The 14248-nt window shown below is 38.2% G+C and overlaps 1 protein-coding gene across 8 annotated transcripts in view; it reads left to right on the plus strand.

Annotated features, from left to right (window-relative positions):
- LOC141730099 (N(6)-adenine-specific methyltransferase METTL4-like) overlaps window positions 1-11440 on the plus strand; it is a 52612-nt gene extending 41172 nt beyond the window's left edge. For 6 of the 8 annotated variants that reach the window (XR_012581551.1, XR_012581547.1, XR_012581553.1 and 3 more), the window contains one exon: window positions 6171-11440. The gene's annotated coding sequence lies outside the window, so the exon portion shown is untranslated. Of the gene's footprint in view, window positions 1-3248; window positions 3430-6170 lie in introns of all 8 variants that reach the window. The other 2 variants (XR_012581548.1, XR_012581554.1) reach the window with 1 other exon arrangement.
- The last annotated feature ends 2808 nt before the right edge of the window (window positions 11441-14248 follow it).

Consider the following 14248-nt stretch of genomic DNA (forward strand, 5'->3'; position numbering starts at 1 on the left):
AGTGATGGTGCAAGAATGACTAAAATTTCAGAACTAGAAACATTAAGCAATTCCTGTTTTATTACAAGAGGTCTGAAAACAAAGTCATAGGATTGCATTTAAAAATAGTTTTCTATCTGAGTGGAGCAAAGAAGCAAGCATGTTGTGTGTAGAAATCTGCAGTAATTGACTCAGACCTGTGATTCTCCTTGAGCAGTGACTAAGTTCACCCTACTGGGGATGGCAGAGCCGTGATTGTCTTCTTGCAGACAGATGGCCTCCCACACTTTATCTGATTGTCAGGAGAAAAAGAAGGGAAAGAATTGCAAGGGCAAATTACTATTACTTGGATATGGAGATTTTTGTGCCCTTTCATGCACTGAACGTTGTTTATTGCTACACCTTCTGCAATCCTGTTGCTAACAATCACCCATCTGAGTTCATGCATGGTCACAGCTCTCTTGGACAATGTGTCTCCTTACTCTGTGGTATGTCTTCTTCTGGTTTGCTATCAGCCAACATTAGTACAGCCCTGAGACAAATGTGAAGAGGGGGATACTTCTTGTCTTGTGCCTACTTTTGAAAGGGACCAGGAAACTCAAGGAGGAAAGCCCTCCTATCTGATTCTACTTACAGCTCAGGATCCAGGCTTTGTCTTTGTATTACAGAGAAAAATCTCTGCGGAGTCAAGACCAGACCCCATCCTAAGCTGCTTTCCCTGATGAAAAAGGAAAAGTACTTCAATATCTTCTTGGATTTAAGTGAAAATATTACCTTTTTTTCATGTATAGTCTTAGATAAGTACATGCAATTTTGTAGTATATATTTTAGAGTGCTGCCAAAAGCACTGTATTGTACTACGTGAATGCAATGGCAAAGAGCTAAAGCCTATCTCCTTGTGTCAGATAGGACTGCTACTGGCTAAAACCATTCCTGGCACTATCCCACACCTCTCCATCCCACTGCTGAGTCCCTGAACTTTGTCTTTGACTCTTCCTCTCTGGTTCTCATACAAGTGTGAAGGAAAAAATCACAAACCTAGTTGTTCTTAGGAATGTATAGGGAATGTTCAGTTTTCAAGTAAAATATCATGCACCCCTTCCCCCACTCCCTCCCCTTATATAAGACTTTCTTTGGCTTGCATAAAATCAGCCAGTGGAATTTCATCCATAGGAGAAGTAATAAATCTGCCAGGAAATCTCATTAGTTTAATTTATTATGATTAAATACAAGGATTGTTCACTTCACTGTTTCATCAAGGATTATAATCAAGATTTTAAATGTGGCCAGAAGGGACATTTCAGCCAGTGAATCAGTCCAAAAGACAGAAAGCAGGTCTTGTATAGGAAAACATAGTTAAATATGCAAGTACAGTACGTCTGTGTGTGAATCTGAAATATAATTGCATAACAGTCTCGACATTTAACATGAAACAATTCTAGGAGGGACTCATTTGGGGATGGAGGCTGAGTGCCATTATTTTTCCTCTCCTTAGAACTAAGTTTAACATATAACCTTTTAATAGAAATATGAGCAAAATAAACAACTAATTCTTTGTGGTCCAAAGCTGTCTGGACAGACAGATGGGTTTCAGGGAAGATTGTTTTCTGTATTCCTTGAATGACCTAAAATATTTCCAAAGCAGATTAGTGTTTTAAGGGACCATTCACACTATCCAATCATCTCTCCTAAAATTACTGCTTATAGAGCCCATGACTCAGCATGTGTTTTCTAGCAGTGGCTCGTGAGAGAAATGGTTTATTGGTGGCTGAGGATTGCATCTTTCTTCCTTAGAATGCCTTTAACCATTCCCTGAACCTGTGGGCGGGATTCACTCATGGTTTTGTCCTATCATCCTCTTTTTTTCTCTTCCTCTTTTCCTTTAAATCTTTCCCAACGTAATCCCCACCTCCCCAGTGTGTGTGGGAGCTATCAGTGAGGCAGGTGCATGCCAAGGACTGGCGTTTCACCAAGTGTTTGTGCATTTCTCTAGAAAAACAGAGGAAAGTCAGGAACTGCCAGAGTGAGTCAGACCTCTGGTTTCTCTAATCCACCATTCTCTGACATTAGGCACATATTCCTCTGAACCATATAAATTCTCTGTGCTGTTTTCTTGTTTCCTTCTCTTTTTACAGGTAAATTTAGTCCAGTCTGTGGAACTATGGGGGGAAAAAAAGGTAGTAGCAGAATACAATAGGATTTCAGTTGAAGGAGAAACATATTTCTGGGCTGTTCCTTTTTCATGAGGGATATTTGCTGATGCCTGAATGCTATAATGACAAGTGCACAACATTCCACTTACACAGCTAGTTTGGGCACTTAGCACCAGTGACTGTATGAGCACATTGAGCAAGTTTAGGGACAACCTGGAAAAAAAATCAGGAAACACAAAGCAAAGGAAGCACAGAAAACAAGTTTGCTCTAGGATTTGAACCAAGTACTTTGACCCCTAAAATCTGAAGCAGAAAATCAGATTAAACCATGATTAAACAAGAGGATATGTTAAAAAGGTATGCATTTACTTGTTGAACATCACTTAAGAACAATTAAGATTGAAAGTTAGCAAAACTTGAAGAAAATACCCATATGGAAAGAAAGGATATATTTATTACATTTTTAATCAAATGTAGCACATTAAACATCATTTGTGTGGCAGAGGAGAACTGACTGACAAAAATCCAAGAAAATAAGATTTTGTAGGAAAACTTCAGTTTGTGGAAACTAAAATTTGGAGGGTGTAACTTAAGCCCTGCTTAATCAAAGCCGAAATTTTTGTTCTAAGCTCAGCCAACGTCCCCAGATACCTATTAATTTGGAGATTAGGCTCCCCTGGGAATGGGACTTCAGGTGTAACTCCCTTGATGCTGGCTCATTCAGGCTGAGGGCTTCAGCCCAAGGAGGAATCTGCTCCTGTGGAGGTCTGGGACAGGAGTGAGGCGGCTGCTGCTGCAGAGATGACTTTTGGGCAGCCAGGAGCAGTGTGAATGCACTGCTGTCTGTCTCACCAGACACCTGTGCTGCACAGCAGCTGTGGAATGGCCTGCCACAGGGCATGGGGACGTGCTGCCCATCCCTGTGGATGGCCATCCTTCCAGCCAGCTCCATGTTTCAACTTTAGCAGCAGGTCCTGTACTCAGCCACCACTCTCAGGCCCACAGGATGGGAAATGTGGTTGCTCTTTTGTGTGGGCTTTTTATCAGATGGAGCCAGGTGGTGCACGTTCTACTGCCATTAAAATGCAATTCTCTTCAATGAATCCTTGCATGTAGGTAGGGACTGCCACGTTAGATCATTTGCAAGTCCTGCCACCATCTGGGATTTATGTGCAGCGTTACTCAAATGATACATGGTGCACCCCCAGGAAAATGATGGCAACGAAGAGAATGTACACTGAATGCATTCATCGACCCTATTCCTAGGAGGAGAAGCAGAATCTGTTTGAGCCTTCTGGTAATCGTGTGTGGGTTTTTTTTTTTCCTTACAATAATGATTGTTAAAAAATCATTGTGTGCATTAAAGTTCATTTTACAAGAGAGTAAATGTCATGAATGTATCAGTGAAATATTTTCAGGGTTGGGCCCATGTGTCTGTCTGATTAAAGAAAGCTTGAGTTTTGCAGGCAGTCTCACATGTGATGAGGTGGTTGTTATGGTAACAATACATTTTTTATGAGTTGTAATAATGACAGAGCAACATCTTTTAAATTATCAGGATTTAAAGTTACAGCTGCTTTGTTTTGCCTTCCATTAACCCCTTAAAATAGTGAAATATTTTCATGGCTCTGTGGTAACATCTGCATGCTTTTCTTGAGTGTGTAAAAAAAAAGATCTTTAAGAAGGTGTATACCTCAAATGAATAACAACTTTCATTGTGCCTCAAGAATATTGCTTTTTCCATACCCACTGTGATTACTTTTTACTATTTTTTAAACAAGTATGTTTCTTACAGTATGACAATCTTAAGTGTAGCCAAAGCGCTGGAAGGATTCCTAGTGTTCCCAAAATTAATATTGATGTTGCAGTAATTTGCTGCTAATGTTTTTGGGTGTCTTCTGGGAAGAAATGGAACTTCAGTGATCCTTGTGACTTTCCTAGATATCCCTGCTGGAAAGATTTGATTTGATTCAAGGTTTATTCTTCACTACAGCCTGCCAGCATGTGCACATGCTCAAGACCACTGCTCACCAGAAGTCCTGATGATTCTGCAGGAGCGCAGAGACTTTTTTTCTGAAAGAAAAAGGACTTTTGTCTTTAGTGGAGAGAGAACAGGGATTGCATTCACACATAACTCACATTTGTCACCACTCATGTATGAAGCAGAAATATCCAAGGATTTCACTCTTGTGCCTTCTTTTAGGCACGGTTGCCCTCAACACATCCAAGTCATCCACTTAAACAGCCCATCCCACTGCTGTTGTTGACCAGGAAAATTTTATTCCTTTGGATGAGACAGACTATACTAAAGAGAAATCATGAGCAGCTTAAAAAAAAAACTAGCCATGGCTAAGATATTTCTGGAGTCAATTTGTGAGACTTTATTCTGGAGTGCGTTCCATTCACACACAGGAGCTCAGGGGTTTGGTCTGCACTGAATGCAGGGCTCCTCTACTTGCTGCCTGAGGAACAAATATTTCAGCTCACTAGGTCTCCTTTCTACTGATGTTGCTAATATGTGAAAAGGAATTGTGGAAGAATAGCACAAATAGAAGTTATCTGTAGAGAAAACCAGAAGTAGAATCCAAGAAGAAACCACTTTTCCTCACTGTTAAGGAAGCCACACATTTAAATTACAAAAAAATACAATGTAGAGTTTGCTTTTATGTGTCCTGTGTGTCTAAAAAATGTTTTGCCTGTTTCTGAAAGTATTTAAAAGAATATTTGGTCCTCTGTTGCCGTCAAGCTTCTTTACCCCCTAGGCCATTTGTTGACAAGCTTCCATGTATCATTGCTTCTAAACACCTAAGAGACCATTTTAAATGTTAAAAAACTCCATACCCATCTGTTCTTTGAATAAATTTTAATGAAAGGAAAAAAGGCATTTTTTATGTAGAATTTTACCTGAAGTGGATCATGTTTTGTTCAGAACTCTTAATCAGTTTTTCTGTCCCTGCCTCCTCTGTTTGAAGGTGAGATATACTCAGTACTCACATTCCTTTTGGCATGTAAAGTAAAATGTCACTCTTAAACTGGATGAGATTCCCCTTACAAAATAAGAGAAATCATCATAAGAATTAAAAAGTCCATTCCATAGTTTTATAGTTGGAGGTTTTATTTTTCTTATGCGTTCAAACAAGTGGTACATTAGTGTATTCACTGCTTGAAAATAACCATTTTCTGATTGTCTTCAACGGATGGATCATTTGATTGAGGAATACCAGGAAAGACTTTATATGTAGTTTGTGGGTGGAACAAAATAACCTTTGTCTACAAAATCTGCTTTTAGTTTAATTCTCAGGACTGAATTAAAAAGTATTGCTCTAGCATGCCTGTATATTTAATTTCATACTTCATGTGATATGAATGTCATCTGATACACACATGCAACTTCATCAGTTTGGGATTTTTTTCCTCCTTCCCAGATTTTTTGAAGGAGGACTCTTTGGAAAATGAGACTAAGATGTGAAAGGACTGCAAAGATTTATCTTTCCAGGAAGAGTCCTTAAACATAGAAGTTACCAGAGCTAGAGTTCCTAAGGATTCCAAACTTGTTGAAGGATAGGAGTAGAGTTTTTTCTTTTTCTTTTTTATTTTTCTTAAAGAGCAGTGGTTTAGAAAGAAGTAGAATGCAATTTAGCTGAGAGAAATGCAAATATAGATCAGGATAATTATGTACAGGTGCAGAATGGAGAATAATGCAGGAACACTGCAGAGGAGATTATTAATTACAAAGGTTCACAAGATGAACATGAGTCATGGTGTTGTGGTAAAGCAAGCATCACATTATAGTGTATATAAACTAATCCACTACCCCTCAGATATATGAAGTAATAACATCCTGTGGTGGCACAACCTCCACTGCAGAGATGTAGCTTGTATGGGTATTAAATTTAGTAAGTGTATGAATGACCAAAAAAAAAAAAAGTATATAAATAAACCATAGAATCATGTCAGATCTAAGATTGACTAGATGAAGTAATAGAATTTACTACATATTTCTCATTTTTTACAATTTTTTTCAATCTCTTCCCGCAGGTTTCCAATTCAAAACTGCAAAAAGAAGGAGAGACAAGAAGGAAAATCAATTTAATTTCCACATCTGATGCTTTTCAAAGACAGAGAATACTAAGTCAAGGAATTGACTTCAGGATGCGACATATTCTTTTAACAAAGCAATGAAGTGCTGAAATAGATTGCCAGGAGAATGCTGGAATCTGTCAGACTCCCTTTAAGAACAGGCTGGAGGGAAATCTGCTAGGAAAGACAGTTGATCCTTAGGGTGAAGAAATAACATAAATAATCTCTTTGGCTCTGTTTTATAGATTTCTCTGAGTATTGTAGTGTGCTGTTTTGACTTAAAACACAATATCTATCACTCATGGCCTGTACAAAGCTAACCAGGTCTATGTGTTTTGATTTTCTTACACCTTGCTTTATTTGTGAATGTTCAGTAACAACTAGTAGATTCTGTAGCTGGTATTTCAGGAGATGGGGTAAGTGAATATTTCAAAGAAAGGATATTTAAAAAAACTGTACTCATTAAATGACACTAAGACTTTCACAATGAGATGATGCTATAGAACTGGAATAAAATACTCCAATATACAGACATATTAGCTTTAATCTATGGATTCTGTTGGCTACCCAACTGAAGACATTAGGCAAGTGGATTTTTTTTTAATTTAAAGACTCAAACCTTCTTAGTAACTAGATCTGAATAAACACACAAACTCCCATCCTGCAGCTGGAACAGAGTCAACTGTAAGAAGGGTTTCTCTGGGGTGCTGAAGATGTGCTGTAAAAGGTCCTTAAGATGAGTGGAAATACCTTATTTCAGTTTCATCTACAGTGCCTCTCAGGCAGGGCCAGTCCTCTGTACCATTTATTGAATGCTTCACTCACTCCATTTGGTGACCAGTTAATCTCTTCCACACCATTCTTTTCAGCAGTAGCACTTCTTTGTCAAGTAGTTCTTCAATGATTTGGGCAGATATTGAAAACATGGCCTTTGGCAGTAATTGGAGTACCAGATACTGATAAATTTTTTGCAGTAGAAAAAGCACTTTCTCTCACCATCGTCCTTGGAATGTGTGAAATGAGATGCAATGCAAAAGCAGTGACTTCACCTCTACTTTTTGGTGCCAAGGAGCAAGTGAATGCCTGCAGATGGCTCTGAGAGGTATATGAGGTGTCTGTGCACAGAATATGTTACCAAGCCTGGGCGAGGCTCAGGCATTGGCTTTCCTGCCTGACTTCAGTCACAGGCTACATGGATAACTGCAGAGGATGCTGGACAGCTGATTTCCTGGGCTGTAAGTGAAAATCCTTTAGGTACCTGCTAGGTGGTTACAACACCCAGCGAGAGCTCCAAAGGTTCCCTTCCAGTGCTGAGGTTTGCTCAGACATGGCGGGAGGATGATGAGAATGACCTCAAGGACTTAGCCCTTCCTTGGAGGGCAAGGAGGGCATAGATGTGTCTGTGTCTGGCCAAAGCTGTTTCTGTGTCCTTTACCTATTTTTCATTTATCTGTTACCTGTTCTTCCTCTCCACCTCTCTTTTGTCTAAAGAGGTACTTCACACCAGTTCAATTTGGTGTTTGAATTTTCCTGAAAATATAATTTTGTTTTCATTTGCGTCTCTATACTAGATATTATTTACATTTTTTCTCTTTTCACTTTTCTGTTCTTTTTCTCGTTACCTCCTGGTATTTAATAAAATCCTAGGAAATTCATATCACAGCTTTCAATACCTATGGCAAAGCCCTTTTTCCCGGCTTAACTTGAACCACAAACATCTCTGACTCAGCTTCATGCTGTGGATTCTGTCATTGATCACCACATTTAAAAAGGGTTTAAAGTTGACTTGATCATTATTTACAGTGCTTAATAGTAAAAAATGTATCTTTTTGTAGATTTATCTTTTTTTAAAACTGTAACAAGATTTAGAACTAGATCTCGAAATTGTCTTTCCTTGCACAAATAAGGATGCCATTTTAGAACAACTTTTCCCGAAAGCCTGAAAAACATCTGTATAATCTGATTTTTCTAAAAGGTTGTAATAGTCCAAAAATTCTGATGCTAATCCTGCTTCTTAAGTACTTTTCTCCTACTTTGGACCATTTTTTCAAAGCAGCCCCAAAATACTCAGTCAGCCAACTCCATGTGATATCTCACACACATTGAACTTAAAATGTCAAAATGAGATCCATGTTCCTGAAAAACAGTAAAAACAGAATCATTTTTACAAATTCTATAATTTATTAGTCTCTTTTTTTAGCCTGCAGGCAAATAATGAAAAATTTAAGTTTTGTGTTCTTCTGCCTGGGAACTGCTTCACATCAGCAAGTGAAGAGTGAGCATATTACATGCAATGGTATGAAAGGCCAAGCTGTTGATTTCATGAGATAATGGTATGGCTGTTATGGAATTGCTGAGCAGAACCAAATTGCTTGCTATGAAGTGAGGAAAGGTATTTTCATATTTCCAGCTTCCTTAATTAGTTCAGCCAATAGCTGGTTTTGCTTTGGACTACATAATAACTTTGCACTGTTCTGTTTATTCACATAAGAAACATCTTGTTTTTTGATTCCTTTGACATGTTGCTAGACATAAGCCTCAGAAATCATATTCATGGATTCCATCAGCTTAAGGGCAGATGATGTTCCAGTGAAAGAAACAGGAACTGACTTTCCAAGGTGCTGAGAAGAGTATCTGAAAAATCAGGTACTAATAAGGAATCATGAATATAAAACTATGAATTATGAACCTAAATCAACTGCCACAGGAACTGTTCTCACTAAAATTGAAACTGTTGTGGTATGGGAGCCACAATTATTCTATGGTATTAGCTTTATAAGGATATCTTTGATGATCTGTCAGCTCCCGAAGTTCTGAACAACCCACAGGACACTTCTTGCTGACACCAGAGGCACAAAAGGGTAATTAATGAAAATCTCCAAGCGCTGAAACAATGAAGTTAATGAGATTTTGACATTTTGCCTGCCTGGGGTCAATGCCATTCATTTTGACCTTCTCTGGGGACTTAAGGAGGCAAAACAAATTAAAGCTGTGAGGAGTGAGAGCACCTGGCCTGTGCAGACGTGAGTTTTGGCTGCTTGTGGCCCCCAGGTGACAGAGTAAGAGGCAGTATCAGGTTTTAAAAAATTGAGGTGTTTTTTGTAAGATATCCTTACCATGCTTTGCTTCAGATCTGGCTGTGGCTGAAGAGCAGGTGACACTAAAAGAAAAGACCAAGACAGGGGGAGTGATCTCTTACAAAGATTGTCAATGCAAATCTCAGGGGGGCCGTGACTCAAAAACTGAGATATCCTGCAAAACCTCCATCCCTCCCCAAGCAGGAAAGAAGATGGGCAGAATGTGAGAAACTACTGTGATGCTTTGCACAGGCCATAGAGAGAGATTTGTAAAAATATGTGTTTTGTCAGCCTCCAGTTAATTTCAATATTGGGTTCTTATGCTACAAAATGACAATGTTATAAGAATGTCAAGTGCCTGAATGTTATGATAAGAATACATTATAATCATAAATATGACCATTAAAAACTGCTTATAACAAAAGAAAAATTTTAGAAGAAGGTCAGATAATCACTTACTTGGAAAGAGTGGCAGCCTTAAAGACAGTTGTGGAAAAAGTAGATGGCATTTAAAGAAAATATATTAGTTTGAGCATAATTTGTTATACAAAGCTTTCAGCCAAAGATAAAGGGTAACTTATCCACAGCTAAGTGTACCTTCATAACTCAACCAGAAAAATAATTCCAAATGTCTTGGATTCCAAATTTCAATTAGGACTTTGAGTGATAGCTAAACAACATCTTTTATTTCTTACAGAAGTGCATTGCTTCAACAGAATAACATGACACAATCACCACAGGTACTGCAGAGTTCTGAAAATCTGAAAGGATTTTTTTTGGACTCTGTTTATGTGTGAGTTGTTTCCAGCCCTTTGTACCCACTGAGAGTCCTGTACAGTACTGAGAACAGCCTGGAATCCCTGACAAATACCTGGTAGTGCCAACAGCTGGAGTAGGCAGAATGTGAACTCCCTGAAATGGAAAGTCATCCAAAAACATGTTTTTTGGATCCCAAACCTCCTTTACTTCTTAGTAGCTAATTAAATATTTCCATCAAAGTGAATTAATAAAATTAAGTTAAAAATTAATGTTGATGAAGTGCTTCACATACTCCTCTATGCAGGGTTTTGTATCTGTCCCTTATGGGAAAGAATAGCTGAGCCAGATATTATTTCCACAGTGATTTTTTATGCATTTTTGTGATGTGACAAATATTTGTTGACAGTTTGTTGCAGGTTGTCACTGTGGACCCATAGGCTTTCATGGAGCTACAGGACAGAGCCTGCAGAAAGAAACAGGACATGCAGAAATTGTGATTTCAGTGGAAAAACGGAATAAACTTCTCTGTAAATTGGTTAATTTACAGAGAAGACTTTGATGGAGCTTGTGGCACTCTTCAGGTACATAAAAAGCCTCTGCTAAGAAAAGGAGCATTTTATGGTACTGAATTCAAACAATGGCCATGGTGGTCTGGTTTAAGCATGAAAGGACTTGTATTTATTATGTATATTTCGACTCAACAATAAAATGCTTAGCTGAACTGGAAAAACTCCATTTGGGGATTTAAGGAATTATTTAGACATAACCTGTTAAGGCTTCTGTAGATGACTTGAACTGGGACAGGGGATGGACTGTGTCACTTAGAGTTGCTTTGAGCCCTGTGTTTGTGTCCCTGTGGTTTTCTTCCATATGTCCACTCTGCAGTAATGTATTATCAATATCAATCAATGAACTGAAAGTCTCTGGGTATGTGTGGTGAAACTTTGTCTTTGGTAGCAGGAGATTAACATCAGATAAGAGCTATGGTACTCCTGTTCCTATTTCCTAGTCTGTTCAACTGTAAATTAAATAGTGTCATTGATGTGCTGCTTGCCATGGGATTAAAAACACTCAATAAAAAAGCCAAAATAGTAGGGGGCAAAGGAGATTTCATGGAAGACCTGCAATTTTCTGTCACTTTGCTGCTTGGCACCTCCAAAAGCAGAGCCTTTAAAGTGTGGGAGAAACTAATTGTTCAGTCATTTTAATAGAGAAGCATCTAAGTTACAAGCAAGAGTTTTGCTGTTATGTTTATTTGGGGGGTAAGTATAGAAAACATAACATTTCTTCTTCATGGTTGTAAGAGATCAACTTTTTCTTTGCCAACTATTTCTCTCCCCAGCAAATAATATAAAAAAAAATCACAGTACCCTCACCATTACATTCACTGAATTCAGTAGAGCTGGTGGCTGATTTTAGGTCAATATTATAATTAGAGTAATATGGTACCATTTTATTTTAATTTTGTGGAGAACTGAAGCACAGGTGTATTCAAGGCTGATTAAGCCTGCAAAATTCTTTAATGAAATACAGAGTAGATATGTATAATTTTTTTGCAATATATTTCAATTATTTCAATGGGAAGTAGGTGTTACAATGTGATTTAGATTAAATGTATTTTAAATGTATCACTATTCGTTTTAATAAAGAAAACAGTACAGTCTATAAGTAATTTGAATATTTAGTCGTGTACAGAACAGGCAGCATAAATGAAGAAAAGAATGATACTAGAAAGATGACTCAACTCTTCTGTCACTCGATGTGTAAGGACGTGAGAGTGCATGGTACTTAATCAAAATCTCCAGAAAAAACTTGTGGAAGACAAAAGGAAAAGCATACCTCAACTTCTTTGTGGTGCTTGTTGAGGACTCCTGCAGATCGTGTGTCTTATGGAAGTGGCTGTCCTTGATTTTCCTGAAAAGAAGGCAGTTCGCTCATGTGTCAAATTCTGTGCTCAACAGAGCAAATGTTCTAAGTTCAAAGGGAGTATTAATTATGTACTTAACTATTTGCAAATAGTACATCATGAATTTTAAATTGCTGCCATGCTCTGGGGAAACATGAAATGGTGAAGTTTTCTCCTGGAACACTGGGGAAGATTTCTGCCTCTTCTACTGGAAATACCAACACAGTAGGTTCCTGAGAAATGGTAGACAATGATGTTGTATTGCTGAGCATCCTTAACTTGCATCACTTGTTACAGGAACTCTGCATGTTTTGGCAGCTCTGAATAGAATGGATTTATTAGACTCCAAAAGACATGAAGCAAATGAATCCTGTAGATAACTCCATGGTAATTTGTACCCTATGAACGTTGATATAGTGAGAAATCCAACTGGTTTTGTTTATTGAATAAAACATCCTAAAAGTAGAATCCTTGGATTTATGCCCTATTCAGATGCAATATGCAGCCACAATTTACTCCCTATGGTGTTTAAAATTTTGGGTTGTACTAAAGATCACTGTTGTGTTTGTTTGTTTGGGTTGGTTTGTTTCTCTTTTTGCCCTTCTAAGAGCCATCACAGCATAGTTAAGTTGCTGGTGTACTGTACACTTCCACCTGTAGCTTTCAGCATGGGTTGCATCCACTGGAAGTCCACAGTGGCATTACGGAGTAAAAATCCCTTCAGACTTGAACAGTTGAAGTCATGCAAAAGATTTTGTCATTTGTCATTATAATCCAATACAGCAAAACAGTTACCTTATAGGGATGAGGACGGGAAAGGCTTTTATATGATTACATCACAAGATGATAAATGAGAGCAATTCATGTTCATTATGAGAACAGCATCCCAAAGAGAATGTTGTTATAAATTTTGTCCTGCTCTCCCTCCCTCCATGGCAAAACTAACACAGCAGTTTAGAAATAAGCAAGCAGGCTCTGAAAATAATCCAGACAGAGGAAAGCAGATCAGTGAAGATTTGTATGCATTTTACTCTAGCAGGAGCATTGAGAATTAGAAACGTAAAGGAGAAACACAGAACGATTATTAGGACAAATCCTTAAAGTTGCCCCTTTTTATTGAATAAAGAATATTTTTGTTTAGTAAAATGTTCATCCAGTGTGGAAAATAAATAACTTGTTTGGGAAATGGAGCAAAATAATACTTGAAATCAGACAATGAAAATATTTGATTTGATAAACTGAGACAGTTTCCATTTGAATGTAAACGCTGAGCATTTTAGTGTTTATTACAAATCTGAAAGAAAAACATGTAAAACTTATAATTATTCTTAAATTTTCTTTTAAGCTAGAGATACCAATTTGCTCCCAGCAATTTTAGGTTGACACAGCTGCATTTTCAAAAGAAGAAATTTTGGAGGGTCAGTTTTCAATTCGCTCTATAACTGAATGAGTACTGAGGTCAACAATTAGCTAATCCTCTCTTCCTTTTCCCATAAGTATCCCTGCAGCAGCAACAACAGACTGGAACAAAATCCTCTGATGCATTTGCTTTCTGTGGCCTGCTAATGGCCAAACTATTCAGCCATGATGCCTTAGTTTGTGGTTATGTGGTCTGGATTCTAGGATTAAGACCAGCAGCATTCAGTCTTGTATCTTTATGTCCATATAAAATGATGTTAGGAAGGTCTGCTTTCCTCTTTCCACCCCTATTTTTCTTCTCTCCAACACTTCAACAATCTCTTCATCCTCCCTGTATCACTGGTGATATTTACAAGTGGGTCATGGTAAAAGCAATGCAAACATGCTTTGTACTGATAGAGAAAAGATCAAGGATGAGCTCAAACACCTGTGTCTCCTAAACCCTTATTGCTGTGTGCTCTGAAGCTGATTGAAGCCATTACTGGATAGTGACTTGTCTGTGCAAGTAAAAGGGAAGAGTGTGAATTGAATTGGTACTTTTGTGGAATAGTCAGCATTAATGGTCAAGGGTCTTGTGATGCTCTTAAAACCCTCCAACAGAGGGCTTTTCTGCTAAATTGAAGAGCTTAAAAGTAGTGCTGAGGAGTGCTGTGAAGAGGGAGAATCAGGAGAGTCCAGAGCAAATGGCAGAGCTCTAGGGATGAGGTGGCTATGGGAAAACTGCAATGGGGAGCAGGTCTGTGGGTGCTGATCTCCTATCAGGAGATGGTGTAGAAAAGTAAAATTAAAGTATTTCCATGTGGAAATTAGTTGTATGCCTGCTCCTCTGTTCTGGGGCTCTGTCTCTCCCATAACTGTGTTGGGGGGAGCAAGTG

The sequence above is a fragment of the Zonotrichia albicollis genome, chromosome 9 (genome assembly GCF_047830755.1).
Source record: "Zonotrichia albicollis isolate bZonAlb1 chromosome 9, bZonAlb1.hap1, whole genome shotgun sequence".
Classification (NCBI taxonomy): Eukaryota; Metazoa; Chordata; class Aves; order Passeriformes; family Passerellidae; genus Zonotrichia; species Zonotrichia albicollis.